Here is a 20,174-nt window from a genome sequence, read left to right as displayed (position 1 = left end):
ACAATGCAAATCTGTATAGACATGCTCAATACCAGGTTTACTTTTGTAAATTCCCATAACAGAAATAAAGTAATGAATCATATCCAAAGTTTTCATATATTCCTAGTTCAGTAATTAAGTATGTAAAACAGAATAATGAAGACAAGCATTTTAACTATGGAGTGCTCTACATACCTTTAAGCATGAGACTTAGTAAGTGCATATGTGAATTGTAACCTAACAGCAACACCCCTTCCTGACCAAAATAGCAAAAACAAAAAAGGAAAAATACTGTTTCTATCTTTCTATAATCAGACAACAGACAAAGAGACCCGAGATGGACCTAAAAGCTTAACTTCCAATGTCCTCGAACATTTTACCATCTACCACCATCACTACCCACCCACCCACCCAAAGCCCACACACACACCCCACCACCAAATAATTAAAATATTTATATTTCAGTAAGGCCGCTATCCTAAAGGTGGAGTGTTGGCCTAGAGGTAACGCGTCCGCCTTACCTAGGAAGCAAGAAAATCTGAGTGCACTGGTTTGAATCACGGCTCAGCTGCTGATATTTTCTCCCCCTCCACTAGACCTTGAGTGGTGGTCTGGATGTTAGTCATTCGGATGAGACGATAAACTGAGGTCCTGTGTGCAACATGCACTTAGTGCACGTAAAAGAACCCACGGCAACAAAAAGGTTGTTCCTGGCAAAATTTTGTAGAAAAATCCACTTCAATAGGAAAAACATACAAATCTGCACACAGGAAAAAATACAAAAAAAGGGTGGCGCTGTTGTGTAGCGACGCGCTCTCCCTGGGGAGAGCAGCCCGAATTTCACACAGAAAAATCTGTTGTGATAAAAAGAAATACAAATAAGAAAAGCTCTTTATGTGGCTCTTAGTCTTATGCATCTGTATGCAAGCTGATGGACAGTGCAAAACAATCATCATCACTAGAGTAACTGCTGACCATTACTGCAAGTGAAGGTGTGTAGTGTTGTGGATTGTGGGGGGTGGATGGGGGAGTGGGGGGCGGGGCGTAGGGAAGGTGAGGTGGTGGAGAGGAGTGGGGTGATGGAGTAGAGTGGGGATTGGGGGATAGAAGGACGGGGATGGAAGCATCAGGACTGAGCTGTGCTGTATACATGGTTAGCGTACAGTCGGTCATGACACATCTTTTCGGGACACAAGTTATTATGTTAGTTGATTGTTCCAACACGTTTCCCTATATGCCTCTATTTAACTTTTTTTTTTTTCCTTTTTCTTTTGCGTCGCTCTTGTGTAATTTGTGTGTTGACTGATAGACGAAACTTGAATAGATCTAAAATTTTGCAATTACTATTCAACAAATTTTTTTTTTTCATGTAGCCCCAAATCCATTAGCTGAACCGGCTACTTTAGTCTACACTAAATGATACTAAACAACCTTGAACACTTTATATTTCTTTTTTTATAAGTACAGCATCTGTCTCTTGACGTTACTTTGAAAACCAACTCAAGCCTGAGCTATTTTCGTCCTCAGTGCCTGAAACCACAAACCTGAAGAGCGGGCAACTGATTATAAACTGATTATCACACTCACAATATTGCTCAACGGTCACAATGATCCAATCTTATCATTTCAATTCATCAACACAGAAATCTAATTAGGAATAAATGACTGAAACAAGTCTTACTCAACAGTCTTGATTTCCACACAGCAACCAAACTGCACCAGCTCAGTTCCCGCTCTGACTGCGCAGCTACCCGCTCTGACTGCGCAGACCGGATATCTTTGACACAGTAATTGTTTCGGTTTTCCAAAAAAGAAAAGTTATCTGTCTTTCCGACAAGCATCGGTCTTTCACAGTTGATCGATTGTGGTCAGCGACGGAGTTTGCTGACGTAATAATATTATTGCAGATCGTTTCATTGTTCACGGTTGCTTTTGGGCGGTTGGGGTGGGGGTTGGGATATTTCTCATTGATAAAATGTACTTTTCCTCCCGATTCTGAAAGTAAATCATAACATTCAAAACACATGTGCAGCACTGAACTCGCCTAAAACTCACAAGTAAAAAAAAGCGGAGTGGGGGTGGGGTGGGGGAACTATAAGAAGTAAATATGTTCATTTTACTGTTGTAATCTAATGCCGTGTTTCTGTTTCGCTGTTTTGCTTGGTATTTCTATCAGTACTGATTTGATTATTGTGTCTGTTTAATATGTTGTGCATGAATGGAAGTGCGTGCATGGATGCACATGCACTGATGTCTTTTAAATGCAAGTTTTATTGTTGTACTACTAATGAGCATGAGCAACAAGACCACGTGTGAACTTTTTCTTCGGAGACAATAAAGATGTCTTGGGCTGACTTGACTTTTCCACCAGGTTTGATATTCATAATTGTAAAGCAGAAAACGACGTTCAGCTAGTTTCGTGATCTATGTTCTGTTGTCCGTCTGCCTTAGTGAAGTTATATATTTGTTTGTTTTTGTTTTGTTTTGTTTTTGTTTTTTTTTGCCAACTGCAAGTTTCGAATGTATATTATTCAGTTGATCTAAGCTGTAATTCAGTCGCTTTAAAGCGTCTTTATTTTATTTTATTTTTTTTTATTTTTTTTAAGAGAGAGGGAGAGATAAAATTTATGAGAAATTCAACAATGCATACAATCAGATAGTCAGTAAAAAGACAATGGGTATAACTGACAGTCTAGTCGACTATAAAATCCTCTCTCTCTCTCTCTCTCTGTGTGTGTGTGTGTGTGTGTGTGTGTGTGTGTGTGTGTGTGTGTGTGTATCAGTATCAGTGTAAAGTTAGATGGTCCCCCTCAGTCCAGTTTTCCTGGAACTATGGTATTTATTCCCAGTTTGGCCACACCGAAGATGGATGTCGACGCTAAACCAGAATCTCAGATTCTCCCTCTCTGTCTCTGTCTGTCTGTCTGTCTGTCTCTGTTAATTCAAATTCAACTGCGGTTTCTCAGTGGTAAACACGAATTCTTCGATCCTATCAAACGAATTCACTGAACCTGTTTATAACGGCCACGTTTCTAAGCAAGGCTAGCCAATTCAAACGACGCACACGTGCGTTCTGATTCTGTTCCAGTTCTTGTCTTTAAAGCCGCGGACCCAGCCAGGAAGGGATGGTCAGAGGAAAAAGGGAACAAAGGCCCGGGCCCAGACGTTTATCAGATTCCTCCCTCCACCCCCCTTTTCGGCCTCCCCGCCGACAAGGGGATCATCCCCCCCACTGACCAGTCCCTGAGTCCCTCAAATCAAACCCTTGGGTCTCGGCTGCCCCACTGTTTTCCCATAACTCTCCCGCTTTGAAGTCCCCACACAACAGTTGGTGATCGACGTCTAATGAAGACAGGGGGGCCTCAGTGTTACGCCTTGGCCACGCGTTATGGGCCCTGGAGGAGAAGCCATCAGACGAGAACCCCATCACAAGAGAACCCATCACACGGCCACCGAGGGTCTTAAGTGGGAACAAAAAGGAGGGAGGGCTGGGAGACCACTGCGATGACCATCCCCCTAGAACATGATCCCCCGCTGGTGATGACCAGCCCCTCCCACACAAACAACACCCCCAGCACCTTTCCTTTGTGGTCTGGAGGGGGGGCAGACAGACCTGTTGCCGGCTTCTTGCCTTTGAAGGGGCGTAAGCTGATCTTTTACGAGAGCTTTACGGTCACCCCAAGGCACCTTGCGAAGCTCGAGTCGCGCACCTGTGAAGGGGAGGCGACCGCTGCGGGGATTCGGGAAGGCTTTGGGGGGGGGGGCTGACCAAAGGGAGATAAGCACTATCATCGGGGCCGAGCGCTCGTCCATTGAATTGCAATAGTTTGCGGATGGCTGCAAGGATTTACTGCTAGGCCATTGTTGTGTGGGTGTGTGCCTGTGTGGGAGGGAGAAGTGGCCCTGGTGGGAAGAGGATTGAACGGAAAGGTGGGAGTGTGTGTGCCAGTGTGTGTGTGTGTGTGTGTGTAGAGGGGTATGGGTGGGAGGATAAAGATTCATAGGGGGATGGAGAGAGAGAGAGGAGGGAAGGAGGGAGGGAACGGAGTCCAGTGTGTGTGTGTGTTTGTGGGGGATGGGTGGGAGGATAAAGATTCATATGGAGATGGAGAGAGCCGAGAGAGAGGAGGGAGGGAGGGAGAAGGTGGGGGGGGATGAAAGGTTTTGGCGGCTTCTTTACAGGCTTTGGTCCATGTGGCAGCACGCGCGGCTGCTGTGTTGCGCGAGTTTGATAGCAACCTGTTTCGTTCTTGCAACCTGTTCCCACCTCGGCACGTTCTTTGAGCTGTCGGTCTTCTTCACACCTCAGTGTGTTCGTTGAGCCATGGGTCGTGCGAACAGTCACACCTCGCACTTTCACCCGAGTTCACAATGACTCAGTAGTTTCCAAGCCATCGCCATCAGTAAAATATTTTACGACTTAAACTGTCACTGAAAAGATTTAGGGCCGGGGAACACTGAAAGGGTTTAGGAGGAAGGTGGCAAAAAGCTCAGCTGCCAGTACAGTGTTCATGAGGGTCGGAGTTCGATTCCCGCGCCTCTCGAATTTTTTAAAATTTTTTCCCCCCCACGTTTGACTGGAAAAAAACAATCTGAGCGTTTGGTAATTCGAATGAGACGATAAACCGAGGTCCCGTGCGCAGCACGCACTTTGCATACTGAAAAAGACTGAACCCACAGTAACCAAAGTGGGTTGCCCTTTGGCAAAATTCTGCAGAAGTTCATTCTGATAGGCGCGCGCGCGCGCGCACACACACACACATATTTTGTCAGCCAGACTGTTCATGTTGGTGCTTTTGATACGCCAATTCGGAGTGAGTGATACAGCATCTTTATTGTCTAATTCCTGAAAATATAAAAAGACTGAAACTGTCATGATTCAGACGGAAACCCTGCACTGATATCAACACTGTGTGTCTGTCTCAATACGTTTGTTACAACACTTTATCATTTATATTTTTATTGTATTACTTTTGTGTCTATCTCAAACTGAGTGTTGTTGCACCCGTTTATTCTCTGTTGTATTACTTTATGCTTTGTATGGTTTTTGTTTTTGTTTGTTTATTTATTTATTTATTTTTTATTATTGTTATTACTATTCTTTTTTTAATTATTTTTTAAAATTATTAATTAAAAAAAATAATTATTTAATTTTTTTTTTACTTTATTTTATTTTTATTTTTAAAAATTTAATTTAATTTAATTTATTCATTTTCTCAAGGCCTGACTAAGCGCGTTGGGTTACGCTGCTGGTCAGGCATCTGGCTTGGCAGATGTGGTGTAGCGTATATGGATTTGACCGAACACAGTGACGCCTCCTTGAGCTACTGATACTGATACTGATACTGTTGTTGTTGTTGTAAATTATTGCAGGGTACTCGCATTGTATTGTCATGCACCACATTGTGTTGCATGATTCGTGCTGCATTGAGTTTCTCCTGTGAACTGTGTCGTGCATTGTGTGTCGATGTGTGTGGGAAGGGTGGGGGTGGGGGGGGGGGGTAGCTTTGTGTAGTATCTAAGCATATCTCTCAGTGTATGTGTGCATGTCTCTGCGTGTCTATACGCATGTGCATGTAATTGTAAGAGTGAGCGCGTCGGCACGCACATGCGTGTTTATATCTCAGTACACTGAATAGCTTCAATTGTGCACAAAAACAATTTGCTACCAAAAAGACCACCCAGCGATAAGGGGAAATATTCAAACAAATATAAATGACTCAAATTCGACTCTTGTGAAACCCTCTGTGCGTTTTCAGCGCTTTTCCTGTCAGTGATGAACGAGGCTGAATCATATTTATAGAGCCACAAGACAAAAGTTAACCAGCTTACCATATGGAAGTTAATTAGCAAATTAACAGTTGATGGCAATCTGCACGCGGCTGACGGGCGCAACAGTTTAGTGGTTAAAGCGTTGCAGTTTCAATCTGAAGGCCCCGGGTTCGAATCTCAGTAACAGCGCCTGGTGGGTAAAGGGAGGAGATTTTTCCGATCTCCCATGTCAACGTATGTGCGGACCTGCTAGTGCCTGAACCCCCCTCGTGTGTATACGCACGCAGAGGATCAAACACGCACGTTAAAGATCCTGTAATCATATGTGTCAGCGTTTGGTGGGTTGTGGAAATAAGAATATATCCAGCATACCCCCCCCCCCCCCCCCCCCCCAATAATGGAGTATGGCTGCCTACATGGCGGGATAAATAAGCAAAACGGTCATACATGTAAAATCTTACATGCGTGTCTGAGTGTGAATGTGGCGTGCCTGAAATCTGATTGAATGACACAGGAAACGAATGATGAGCGCCCAGTGGCAGCCGTCAGAGAGCTCTACCCAGGTAGGCATTCTGTTGTGTAAATGACCCCGTGTTTGTAAAGCGTTTTGAAGCTAGTTTTCGACCGAGGATAGGCGCTATATAAGTATCCACATCAATCAATCAATCCATTTCATTTGATATGGATTGATTGATTGATGTGGATACTTATATAGCGCCTATCCTCGATCAGAGACCAAGCTATAAGCGCTTTACATACACGGGGTCATTTGCACCACTGGCTGCCTACCTGGGTAGAGCCGACTGACGGCTGCCACTGGGCGCTCATCATTCGTTTCCTCAATGTGTCATTCAATCAGATTTCAGGCGCACACGCATACACACTCAGACAGACATGTAACATTTTACGTGTATAACCGTTTTTATTTATTTACCCCGCCATGTAGGCAATCATACTCCGTTTTCGGGGGTGTGCATGCTGGGTATATTCTTGTTTCCATAACCCACCGAACGCTGACATGGATTACAGGATTTTTAACGTGCGTATTTGATCTTCTGCGTGCGTATACACACGAAGGGGGTTCAGGCACTAGCAGGTCTGCACATATGTTGACCTGGGAGATCGGAAAAATCAGTCTCCACCCTTTACCCACCAGGTGCACCGAGATTCGAACCCGGGACCCCCAGACTGAAAGACCAGCGCTTTTACCATTCGGCTATTGCACCCACATTGGTGTGTATGCAAGTTTCCCCGTGATCTTTCTTTTTCTCTCTTGCTTTTCCCCTTGGAACACATAGGGTTATCTTTCTGTTGAAAGCAATATCCCCGTCTGCTCCCTGGTAAAGTGGAGCTCATTTTTCCTCTGCTGTCGCTTACATGAACTTGTTCCCGCTGTTTTTGTTGTTGGTTTAAACAATCTTTAATTGTTCAACAATACACATGATTACAATGCAATGAATGACAAAAGAGCATCAACAAGCTTAAAGCTTATACTGTGCTCACAACGTTGCACTTCAATTTTAACCTGACGGTTGATGAATCATATTATCAACTGTATCAAATAACATTCATAAACAGTAAGTAATGAGATAATTAAATAAAACCAATAAATAAACAATACATAATCTAGTAAAATAATGTTAATGTCAATATTAACATGATTAAATTTATTATCACCAGAGGAATCGGCCTGATAGAAGAGAAACACGAAGGAAAAAAAAGAAATTTAGAAGAATGGTGGGTAAGGTGGTGGGGGTGGGGTAACCGTGACAGAGGGGACAAGAGAAATTCTGACAGATCATTGGCCAGTCCATTCAACTTTGAATATATGGTCAGTCAAATAAATCCAACACATATTTTACGAATAGAATCATGTTGTACCCGTTCTTCACAATATTGTCTAAGCTAAAATATATTTGAATCAGAGATAAACTGGTTAACAGTTTGAAATATGAATATATTTGTATGAGTTTGGATTTTGGAGGTTTTTGTTGTTGATGTTGTTGTGTATGTGTCTTTTTTTTCTTCTAGATTTAATCGTTGTCTTCCTTTAATCATACCTTCCTGGTCCACTCACTGAATGTGCATTTCCTTCCTCCAAATCCCCTGTCTGATCCCTTCCCTGGTCAACATTTCACAGCTTGTTTTACTATCTTTTTCACACACACGCACGCACGCACGCACGCACACACACACACACACAGAGACTGACAGACACACAGACAGACAGACAGAGAGACAGACAGACACACACACACACACACACACACACATACATCGTGAGACGACATATCCCACCGAAAAATATTTTCTGTTCTCAGAGTCACAACGGGAAAACGCTGATGGACAAAGTGGCATAACTTGGTTGCTGGAACAATACCGCCACCTCGCGAACTCTCAGCCAGGTGCTAAATCAACTTTCCGCCAGTCCTTACAAACTGACAGTCTCCGCAAACTAACCATAGAGTCTCCAGTCTACATAACACGAACAAACTAACCCAAGACTGCTCTCTCAACCAAGCCGCCATTTGCATTGAAGGCGGACTACTCTGACCTTTTCTCGACAACCAGCGATAAAAGGTTTTATCGTCCACGGGCACTTTGTCGCCATCGACGGACTAGACGCCTGTGGGGCGGCGGGTCTGATTAGCTCCACTGGGTCTGGGGTTCGAACCTCCCCTGTGTTGACCCCACTTGTCGCCCCCAAACAAAAGCAGCCATCAACAAACAAGCGGGGTCCACGGTCGGCGGCCGACTACAAAGCAGACGACGCCCTTGTATTGTCTCCCTGCGCGTGGGGAGGGGGACTGTTTGATAGCGCGGAAGGCCAGACCGCACCACGGGGGTCCTCTAGAGGTGCGAAGTGCGTGGGTAATCAAAGTGACGTCATTTCACGTGCCGCGCTCCCCCCCCCCCCCCCCCCGACACCCCCCGCCCCTCTCACCCTCCATTCCCCCCCTCAGCACTCCCTCATCCTTTTACTTCTCTGTACCCCCCTCCATCTCCCCTTCCCCCCTCCCGGGGAGGGCCCCTCCACTCACGCCTACACCTTGGAGACGGCCTTTATTTACAGTACAATTGACGGATGAAAGGGAGGGGGGGGGGGGGGGAAGAAGGGAGGGAGGATTTGGGGGGCGGAGGGGGGGTTTGGGGGGGAGGGTATTGGTGGGGGCGGGGAGGAAGGTAGAGAATGGCTGCTTTTAAGGTGTTTCGTTGAAAAGTGTTCTCATGTTAGAATTGCCATCCCAGTTATTATCATCATTATTATCATTATTATTACTATTGCTGTTGGTTTAAATAATCTTTAATTATTCAACAATACACATGATTACATTGCAATGAATGACAAAAGAGCATCAACAAGCTTAAAGCTTATACTGTGCTCACAACGTTGCACTTCAATTTTATCATGACGGCTGATGAACCATATTATGAACTGTATCAAATAACATTCATAAACGGTAAGTAATGAAATAATGAAATAAAACAAATAAACAAACAGTACATAATATAGTAAAATAATACTATTGCTGTTATTGTTATTATTATCATTATTATAATCATCATTATTATCATTAGTAGTAGTAGTTGTAGTAGCAGTGTGTGTGTGTGTTTATTTACTTTATTTTATTTCATTTTACATCTTTGGTTGAAGTAAATCTTCTATCAGAATTAGGCATACATAAATACATCGTGCACACACACGTTCGTTTTTTCCACTTCATGATGTATTTCTTCCATTTAATTATCTGGACACCACTGCTATTCCTGACCATGATTTATAGTTAACCGATCAATGCTACCCTTCTGTATAATTTATGTATAAGTGGAGTGATGGCCCAGAGGTAACGCGTCCGCCTAGGACTCGAAGCGAGAGAATCTGAGCGTGCTGGTTCGAATCACGGCTCAGCCACCGATATTTTCTCCCCCTTCACTAGACCTTGAGTGGTGGTCTGGACGCTAGACATTTGGATGAGACGATAAACCGAGGTCCCGTGTGCAGCATGCACTTAGCGCACGTAAAAGAACCCACGGCAACAAAAGGGTTGTTCCTGGCAAAATTATGTAGAAAAACAAATAAAACTGCACGCAGGAAAAAAATTTAAAAAATGGGTGGCACTGTAGTGTAGCGACGCGCTCTCCCTGGGGAGAGCAGCCCAAATTTCACACAGAGAAATCTGTTGTGATAAAAAGAAATACAAATACAAATATAATCCATTACAGTCAGGTCTTACGTCGATGCACTACCTCAGATGATTTATACTATAGTTACACCCACCTCAAGTGACTTTACAAAGAGGGATTTACATTCCTTACTTTTGCCTCAAGTGACTTTGCCACTGAATAGGGGTTTACATTAGTTACCTATACCTCAAGTTACTTTACCAAGAGGGCTGTATAATATAGTTACCCCTACCTCAAGTGGCTTTACCAAGAGGGCTTTATACTATGGTTAACTCTACCTGAAGTAATTTTACCAAGAGGGGTTTACATTACAACTACCGGAAGTAATTTTACCAAGAGGGGTTTACATTAACAACTATCTCAAGTGACTTTACCAAGAGGGGCTTATCGAAATAACGAGAATCACGTGGTGAGTTCATCTTCTGAACCTCTCAGTGTGTGTGTGTGTGTGTGTGTGTCCCATTCTTTCAACTCATCACACACACACACACACACACACACACACTGTTCACAGAAAGGGTGACGTCGTCGCGCAATGTGCAGAAATACAGCCATGTGAAAATCTCACTTCTGTAAAAAACACACACAAAAAAACCCAAAAAAACAACAACAAAAACAACAACAACAACAAAATAAAACAAACAAGAGAGGCAAGGCCTTCAAGACTCACTTGTGATACACTTTAAAAAAAAAATCCAAGCTTTTTATGTATTGAGTATAATTTCAAAATGTAATGTTTAAGATGAGAAAGATCAGTTTAAAGCAAATGAAGTCCCCGAGCATTAATTATAGAGTAATTTCCCTTTTTTACTATCTGCATCAAAACGTTTGCAAAATAAATAAAACTTCCATGCTTAGCAAAAGAAGTTCCTGTTTGAACAAAAAATGATAATGACTGCTCTTGTTGTTGGGACAGAATATCAGATCAAAGTGCCAAGTTTAGAGAATACAAAAAATATAAATATAACAGTAAATGCAGTTTGCATATAATTAGGCTTCATTTTTTATTTTTTTTGTGCCCATCCCAGGGGTGCAGTATTGTTTTAAACAAGATGACTGGAAAGAACTGAATTTTTCCTATTTTTATGCCCAATTTGGTGTCAGCTGACAAAGTATTTGCAGAGAAAATGTCAATGTTAAAGTTTACCACAGACACACAGCCACACACAGAGACAACCGAACACCGGGTTAAACATAGACTCACTTTGTTTACACAAGTGAGTCAAAAAACCAACAACAGAAACGTCCTAGGATGAAATTACAGCGGGTAGGTGAACCTTGCCCCATCCGCGCACACTCGCTGACCCGTTGTGTTCAATCAGGACCACAAGTCAACGAAAACCGGTCACATCAAACGCACTAACCCCCCCCCCCCCCCCCCCCCCCCTCCGCCCCAAAGAAACCACGCCCCAAGGATGTTAATTAGGCCACGAACCTTACCGAATTACCGCCCCTTGGACCACCCAGATTTTCCGCAAGGGCGCGGCGGCAAAAGCACTATAATTCAAAACGAGGCCCGCGTCGTCATGGAAACTGGTACAGACATTGCCTCCATTCACACGGACCCTTGGAATCCACGTTCAAACGAATGCCGCTTTAATCCCGGCTTTCTCTCACAGCAGCTGGAGATTGGGGGCTGCTGAGAAGCACGTGCAAGCTTCCTTTTGTGACGTAATTTGCTCGCTCGCGCGTTTGTGTTCGTCAGCTACTGAGGAATTGGGAAGTAATGTCTTGAATAGAACAAACTGGGTTGCTGTGGTGTCGACGCGTGGTTTTACGCCGTGGTGTTACTCTCAGCGCGAACATTGAATGGACAGGGCGGCGGTTTTGATGTGTGGTGAACTTGGGGGCGGCGCTTTTTTAAAATTATTATTTTTTTTTTTTTTCTTCAGAGGAACAGGCTGAAGGTTTTTCTTCGTGAAATGAAAGTTTAATTGGGTTGATGTCTACTGTTTTAGTGACAAATTCGGCATGAAATGTTGAAGGAAATAAACCCCTGTTCTATAGAACTGTGACTATTTTTTTTCTTCTCCCGAATTCTAACAATCCGAATGACGGAGACGTGTGTATCGTGTTTGATGAACTTCAGTCGTTGGATTTGCAGTTTCGTATGATACGACACTTGGTGTGTGTAGGGGGAGGGCGAGGGGGGGGGGCAGCTTGATACTCTCCCGTGTGTGTGTGTGTGTGTGTGTTTCTGATACTTTGACGTGTAGGAGGAAGGTGGCAGAATGGTTAAGACGCTCAGCTGCCAATACAGAGAGTCCGTGAGGGTGTGGGTTCGAATCCCGCTCTCGCCCTTTCTCCTAAGTTTGACTGGAAAATCAAACTGAGCGTCTAGTCTTTCGGATGAGACGACAAACCGAGGTCCCGTGTGCAGCACGCACTTGGCGCACTGAAAAAGAACCCATGGCAACGAGAGTGTTGTCCTCTGGCGAAATTACGTAAAATGAAATCCACTTTCATAGGTACACAAATATGTAAGCATGCACTCAAGGCCTGACTAAGCGCGTTGGGTTATGCTGCTGGTCAGGCATCTGCTCAACAGATGTGGTGTAGCGTGTATGGATTTGTCCGAACGCAGTGACGCCTCCTTGAGAAAGTGAAACTGAAACTGAAACTGACGTGTAGCCTTCCCCCTCCCCCACCCCCGGGGGGGGGGGGGGGGGTTATTTGCAAGTTTTTGTTTCGTGAAACCTTTTTATTTTGGTCTCTTGTAGCTCATATGAAAATGTGTGTGTGTGTGTGTGTGTGTGTGTGTGTGTGTGTGTGACGGTGTTGACGATATTAACATAAATTTCTCTCTCTACCAAAAACAATTACATCAACACTTACACATTGTCCGTCTGTTTGTCTGTCTGTGTCTGTCTGTCTGGTCTGTCTGTCTGTCTCTCTCTCTCACGCATGCGCACACTCACAAATCACACACATGCTGTCTCTCTCCATCTCAAGTCTTTTTCCTTTCCTCCATTTCGCGCGAGCAGCTCAGACGCGAGTGCGCACGCCAGGCAAACTCACAGGCGCGCGCGCATACGCACACACACACACACACAAATGCACTGGCACTCACACACATGCACTCATGCTGTGAATATTGACACACGCACACATACATATCTATATCTATGTAGACACACACACACACGCACACACACACACACACACACACACACATACACACACACACACATGTACATGCACTGGCATACACAAATGCTGTGAATATACACGCGCGCGCACACAGACAAACGAACACGTACGCACGCACGCGCGCGCACACACACACACAATAAACACACGCGCACACGTGCACACACCAAGAGACACATTAGGGTTCATGGGAACTACTACTGTGTGTGGGGAAAAGAGGAATGAAAAGGGTGAGAAATAGAGAGAGAGAGAGAGAAGAGACGGAACGTGGTGATGGTGGTGGTGTCTGGGGGGGTAGGGGCGAAGTGAAGGATGAGGGTGGAGTGCACAAGGTCGAGCATAGGGGGGAAAGGGAGGAAGGGTGGGGTGGTGGGAAGTGGTGTGGGCATACGCGCGGTTCCCATACACGCTCTATTCAACGCACCCAGCGACTTCTTCAGTTGTTGCAGTGTGTATTCAAAAAAAAAAAAGAAAGAAAAAAAAAAAGAGGAGTCTGTTGAACAGCAGACAGTCACTGGTATTAGGGGGGCAGAAGTGTGGGAATTTGTGAGTTTGCTGCGTGGTGGGGTGGGGGGGTAGGTGGTGGGGTGGGTGCGGGTGCAGGGGAGGGGAGATAATGGGGAGGGGAGGGGGAAGGAGAGGAACTAAACAGGTCTGCCACAATGCAACCTAACCAACCTGACGTGGCCAGCGCACAGACACGCTACTACCAGCAATTAGCTGGGGTAGGGGGGGGGGGGGGGAGTGGGGGTAGGGGGGGGGGAGCGAGAGTGGGGGAGGAGTGGAGGGGGGGGTGGGGGTGCTGCGGGCTTGCAAGGTTCCCACGGGCATCCCCTTTCTGTCTGTCTGTCTGTCTGTCTGTCTGTCTTTCCCTTTCAACCTTCTGTCGTCTCGGTTTCCATTTAGATAAATTGGAGCTTCGTCGCTTTTTATTATTACTGTTATTATTATTATTTTTTTAAAATCATTTTAAATCCCCACTCTGATCTGTCTGTCTGTCTTTCCCTTTCAACCTTTCGTCGTCTCGGACTCCATTCATTTACTGGAGCTTTTTTTCTGTTAGTGGGTTGTGTTGTCCTCACCCTGATCTGTGTCTCTGTGTCTGCCTCTGTCTCTCTGTCAAAGTCAAGATTTAATTTCATAATGGTAAATTGAATAAGTGTGTGTGTGTGTGTGTGTGTGTGTGTGTGTGTGTGTGTTGTTAAAATGTATGTACGCAGTGTGTGTGTGTGTTGTTAAAATGTATGTACGCAGTGTGTGTGTGTGTGTGTGTGTGTGTGTGTAGTCATATTTTGGTGTGTGTATGTAACATAGATTTAATGTTTTATGTTAACAAAGCGTTTTTGTAAAGCACCTAGAGCAGATTTCTGGATAGTGTGCTATATAAGTATCCATTATTATTATTATTATTATTGTTTAGAATTACAACAACAACAAAATCTCTTTCAAGCGACGTTGGAAAAGACAGGTTGAGAAAAAATTATTTGTCTTATTTTACGCTGGGCTTTTTCTTTCTGTCTCTGTGTTTTGTTTGTTTTTGAGCACTTGTGTTCATAATGCTGGGGTATAAGTGCTAATTTGCCCTTAAGATAAGTCTTAGTTATCTGTCTAATCACATACATGCTGCCTCTTCCGCTTTGTGTTGTTCGGTGAGGTTTTGTTTATTTTTACTTCGAACTCTCCCATGCGTGACTGCAGAAACCGAATAAATCCTGGGAAACCATCTGTGACGGAAGAGCATGTCCACAGCGCTATCGCGAAACCCATCATTTCCTCCTCCGCCACTTCCCATCTTCCTGCTTCGCGTCCCAGAATCTGGCGGTGAAAAAAAAAGAAAAGAAAAAAAGAAGAAGAAAAAAAAATCCCCCCCAAAACAAATAACAAACGAAAAACGGCGGGGGAAAAAAAAACCCCACCAAAAAACAAAAACCAAAGAAAAAACCCGCTTACACTATGCCGCGTAGGTTGGTTGGATGCAGTTCCAGACCACAATACAAGACATACATCTCCCCGTATATACCGGCTGTGGTTCCAGACAGGTACAGAGAGGGGGGGCGGGGCCTATCCATTCCCGCCAAAACGTCTGTGGGCGGTGCCAGAAATGTTTTTCGTGATGCTTCTGGCACGCGCCAAAACAGCCGTCTGCGCATGCCCAGGTGCGTGAGAAAAAAATAGATCCCTCGCTTCCTTTTCTTTTTTTTTTCTTTTCTAACTTTTCTGGCTTTCTTCAAAGGGTCGTCTTTCGTCTTGTGCTCGTCTACCCTGCTCCGAACGAAAAGAAAACATTCCCACAGTCTGATGCTTATACTGTCTTTATTTTTATTTTGTTTTGTTTTTTTCTTTTCTTTTTCTTCTACTTCTTCTTCTTTGTTCTCGGAACACACGATGGCGTGAACAATTGTATTAATTCAAAAGTGCTGTTGAGTGAGTGTGTGACTCTCTATCTCGCCGTTTTGTGCCGGTGTGTGTGTGTGTGTGTGTGTGTGTAATTCTGACGGAATAGGTCAATGTGTGTGTGTGTGTGTGTGTGTGTGTGTGTGTGTGTGTGTGTGTGTGTGCATGCCCATACATAACTTTGAGTGTGAGTATGTACACGTCGATGCTTACGCACACGCACGAGCGTAAAATTGTGTGTCGTTGGCGTGGCGGGTGTGTGAATGTGTGGGTGGAGGGGTGGAAGTGGAGAGGCTGTGGGGGAGTGGTGGAGGGGGAACGGGAACGGGGGAAGAAATGGAAGCGGAGAAGGGGGAGGGGGATGAGGAAGGAAGGGAGGGAGGGTGGACGGGAGAATGAGGGAAAAATGGAAGACACAGGTTCTCACGGTTTCCCTGGAGCGCTGCCGTACACCACGTGTCTTTGGCCCCTCTCACAGGCAACAACAAGTTGCTTCCCTTTTGTAGTCTAGTGGAAAAAAAAAAGAAAAAAAAAAAGGAAAAGCCTTCTATTCCCACCCTTTTTCACCCAGTCCGTCTGTCCGGCTATCTGGCTAGCAGCTGTTCAAAGTTCGGGACACATTACACGCCCGATGACACCCCCATTTTGTGGTCACCCGCGGACAGGTTGACCAGCTACTGACCTTATGCCCGTTTTGACCCGGCACCGGCTTTTTCGTGGCCACGGCACTGCCCCGTGGAGAGAAACGAGCGATGTCAAATAGGATGACTGTCTAGTTTGACGTCTGCTCCATCACCCTCCTCCTTACTGAATCCTTCGGGTCCCACCCCACTTCTATCCGTCGACACTGAAACAAGTGTTCACAGCTGTTTTCTCATATTGTGCTTAATACACTGATTTAAACAAGATGTACAGAAAGGCTTAGAAAATAATGTGAAATATAAAAACTCTCTCTTTCTTTCTCTCCCCCCCCCCCCCCCAAAAAAAAAGGAAGCAGAAAAGAAAGACAGAAAGAAAAATAGCTCGGTCCCAGTGGAAGAACAATTGCTCTGAAGAATTCCAAACCATTACCATCGTCGCAATAATGCAATACTTTAATTCAAACAAGAAGTTTAAAAAAAAAGTTAAAAAATTTATATGAAAATATAAGAAACTCCATTAAAAAGAATACAAAAAATAATAAGAAAAAGAAAGAAAGAAGGAAAGAAAAGAAAAAAAACAACAAAAAAACAAACAAAAAACCCCATCACGTCCCAGTTGAACAATTGCTTTGAGGAATTTCAAACCATTACCATCGTTGTAATGATGCAACAGAAATTTGATTTGTCCCAGTCCATCTTCCAAATAACTTGAATGAACAGTATTGTTGTAAAGTATCAATGCAAGACGGCTCAAAGAAATAGGAACACTACTTTGCCTCTTCAAACCATTATTTTCGTTCAAATGATAGCATTGAAAATGAATATCAATATTTTTGTTTGTTCATTCGTCTTTAGCCCCTTAAAGAAATCGTTGAAAACACAACACAATAACAGTACGATACGATACGACACGACACGACACGACACGATACGATACAAAGCAACGCACGCTTCCTCACGGACATGTCAAAACGACACAGCTGCTTTGCCAATAGTCACTTGCAACCCGACACCACCAATACAAGTGGTCGTGTCTTTGTTGCTCCGGCTTTTCTTTTTCCCTTCCGTTTTCAAGGTCGCGCATGCGCAGCCTCACGCCCGGAGTCGTGTGAACGTGACCTCGGTCGCCTGCCCGAATTCCCCTCTCACCCACCGTTTCTAAAGATAAACACGCACGCACACACGCACGCAGGCGCGCGTGCACACGCGCACAGAGGTGCGCGCGCGCACGTACGAGTATTGCATGCATACAATCTCGCACACACACACACACACACACACACACACACACACACACACATACGTGCGCGCGCGTGCGCACATACACACTGAGAGAGAGAGACAGACAAAGAGAGAGACACATACACACACACACACACACAGATAGAGAGAGAGAGAGAGAGAGAGAGAGTGAACCAAAGCCACATGAAAAAAGCAAAATCTTTGCAAACTTTTAAAAAAGAAGAAAGTCCGTAAGGTGTGTGTACGTGTGCACAGTGTGTGTGTGTGTGTGTGTGTGTGTGTGTGTGTGTGTGTGTGTGTGTGATGTTCTGTCTTCGTTTATCTCGTGATCATTTTAAAAAAAAGGAAATGGTGGCAAAACTGTCAAAGGAAATGACTATTGTGTATACCTTTTGTCACTATGACTAGAATCAGATTTAAAAGAATTATTTATCAATCATTTATTAATTTCTTGAATCATCAAGTGACAATATGCTTGTTCTCTCTCTCTCTCTCTCTCTCTCTCTCTCTCTCTCTCTAATAGTCTGATATTAATTTGTTCATCATGGCATACACTTTTATGTTTTAAATTGTATACATCCAGGTTTTGATAATCTGTGCGGCACCTCTCTCTCTCTCCCTCCCTCTCCCTCCCTTTCTCTCTCTGTGCCTCCCACGGTAGGCCTATCTGCTACCGACTCGCATTTTTAACTCCAGATGGTGCACTTTGACCCGTGGACAGGGACGAGGGAGGGTCAGAGGTCAGACTACAAAGCGCCCCCTAGTCTCATCTTCACCGGGGGGGAAGGGAGAGCATTCCCACGGGTGCCGGCCGCGTGGAATTGACACGTGCGTATGATTAACCCTTGATAGCCCAGATGTCGTCTTTTCTGCTGCCTTGCAGGACGGGGATAGACTGCGGCTATGAGAGTCGGTGGGCTTTCTGCATTCCTCGTGCTTACTTTTTCCCACCGAGCCGTTATTTGTTCTTTTCCTCTTCTCCCCCCCCCCCCTACACCCCTCCAACCCCCCACCCCGCCCCGCTTTCTTCCAAAAGGGATAGAGACAGGCACACACAGTGTAGAGGGGGTGTGGGGGGAAAGGGAAGGGTGGTAGTTGGGAGCGGGTTGAGGGGTGTGTGGGGGTGTGGGGGGTGCGTGGATGTAGAGAAAAGAAGGAAGGGAGAGAGAGGCTGGCTGGGGGTGTGGTGTGGTGTGGGGTGGGGACATAACGAGAAGTTGGGTAGGGTATTGTAGTGGGGGTGGGTGGCGCGGAGATTGGCGGGAGGGGGAGGGGCTGGGAGAGAGAGTGTGGGTGCAGGGACACTCACCCCTACCCCTCACACATCCTTCCCCCCCAAGCTGCCCCACGTGCAACCCAAAAAAGAAAGAAAAAAGTTGACAGGGGTTGGTCGGTGTTTTATGCTTGTTGTCATTAAATAGCGATTTAAAAAAAAAGAAAAGAATTTTTTTCCCGTTTTCATTGTATTTTTGTTCTTTTTCTCCTCCTCTGCATCTCCGTAGAAAAAAGAAGAGGAAAGAAAAAAAAAAAAAAAAAAAAAAGAAGTCAAAGGATGTCCTTGACGAGAACCCCTCCCCTCCCCTCCCAACATGATCCATCACCCGTTCCACCTATTATATGGACTAAGATATCAGAACCAGAATCAGAAGTTATAATTTTATCAGGTTGGGTGTGGTGAAGTCTGTGGTAGATTTATATTACGAGCAGAAACAGTAACATTTGGCACACAATATACAGAAACAACATCACAGTCATAGAAAGCAGCACCGGTAAAAAACATAATTCCACTATTTCACACACACACACACACACACACACACGACAGATAGATTGTAGGTAGGTAGGAAGGTAGATAGATATTGATAAACAGATATCTTCAGTTGTTTGTTTGTTTTTCTCCATCCGTCGTGAAGAAATGTGTTTAAGATTTTGCATGATCGTCATCTTTATTTGATAAGTTCATAAGAACATTTCTAATTATCGATTTCTATTATTTTCCTCCCCTTTTATGAAGGAAAAAAGAAACACCAATAAAATACCTGAACAACCTAATCGTTTTTCTCTCACTGTCGGCATTTCACGAAAAACGTAACAAAATTATTTCCCACAGTACATCAGATTGACGTCCCATTACATGATGCTTTTTAAACAGTATTAGTCTACACTAGTAGTCAATCTGCCGAGAAATAAGAAATTTGAAAAGACTTTTTATTTTTATTTTTTAATTTTTTTTAAGAACTATAGATGTAACAAAAAATGACAGTAAGCATTTTTTTTTCTTGCTTCTTCAGACTATTTGGGCTAGAATTTGATTTTTGAGGAGAGTGTCTTGCCCAAGTACATCCCCACTCTCTCGGCCAAGAGGGTTTTAGGACAGTCGGCGTTGGGATGGTTCCCAAAAGCCAACTAGCCCACAAGGCTGCAGCACTAAGAGCCAGAGCAATTTTACCTCCTAGTTTGAGAGTTATATTCCTTCACAAAATACTAAGCAGTTAATGGTTTCCCATTGACTGGAGAAACCATTGATAATACAGCTCTCACTTTGCTGTTGGCCCAAATGTAAACTAATGTCAATCTGTGATATAAGCCGAGTGTATTTTTTTTCATACCCATAAGACAAAATGCAATCACAGGATTAACATACACACATACTCGTTCAGTCACCCATACATAGACATTCCAGTGAAATCTGATGACTGTTCAGTGGACGTGAAAGTATGCATGTCTGCAGTGAATAATGATTGTCAAATGTCATTATTGGCCTTTTCGCATACAGGTGATATTATTCAAAATGTGTATACTATTATCATA

The sequence above is a fragment of the Babylonia areolata genome, chromosome 28 (assembly GCF_041734735.1).
Source record: "Babylonia areolata isolate BAREFJ2019XMU chromosome 28, ASM4173473v1, whole genome shotgun sequence".
In the NCBI taxonomy this organism is placed as follows: domain Eukaryota; kingdom Metazoa; phylum Mollusca; class Gastropoda; order Neogastropoda; family Buccinidae; genus Babylonia; species Babylonia areolata.
This window is presented reverse-complemented; position numbering follows the sequence as displayed.